This window comes from Myotis brandtii, unplaced genomic scaffold, assembly GCF_000412655.1.
Source record: "Myotis brandtii unplaced genomic scaffold, ASM41265v1 scaffold247, whole genome shotgun sequence".
NCBI lineage: Eukaryota > Metazoa > Chordata > Mammalia > Chiroptera > Vespertilionidae > Myotis > Myotis brandtii.
The window spans coordinates 1,428,353-1,428,829 of NW_005359352.1; the positions used below are offsets into that span (position 1 = coordinate 1,428,353).

General features: G+C 66.5%; 1 protein-coding gene across 1 annotated transcript in view; it reads left to right on the forward strand.

Moving 5' to 3' along the window:
- The window catches only part of KIDINS220 (kinase D-interacting substrate, 220kDa), a gene marked incomplete at its 3' end in the record, with an annotated part of 53,124 nt that overhangs the window by 48,435 nt on the left and 4,212 nt on the right, over positions 1–477 (forward strand).

Here is a 477-nt window from a genome sequence, read left to right on the forward strand (position 1 = left end):
GGACCAGCACTGCCCACACAGCCCCCGCCCGGAGCCCTCAGTGGCCCTCCTCCCTCGGGGTCTGAGCGGTGGGGGGCGGGAGCTGCGTGACAGGGTCACTTTCAATGGCCGATCGAGGGCGAAAGGGTCGCCTTTGGCTGCACAGTAGCTCCTGCTTCTCACGCGGCCCGGAACCCGGGAGGCCTGTGATGCCACCTGTCCCTTCTGCATGTTTATTTGTGACTTAACAGATGAGAAAGGCAGCCATGCTCTCGGTTCCCCCGAATTCGCATTTCCACGTCCTGCGGGACTTGGGGTCCTGTCCCGTTGGACAGAGCTCCCGGGTCTGGGTGTGCCAGGCCGGCACAGGAGGAGGCCCTCTCCCCGCAGCTTGTCCGTGCACTGCGGTTCCCGGGGCTCCGTCCCGTCCGCAGCCGCTGCGGAGGCATTTCCACCGCGAGAAGCGGTCAGAGGCCCAGCCAGCCTCAGGTGTGCGGC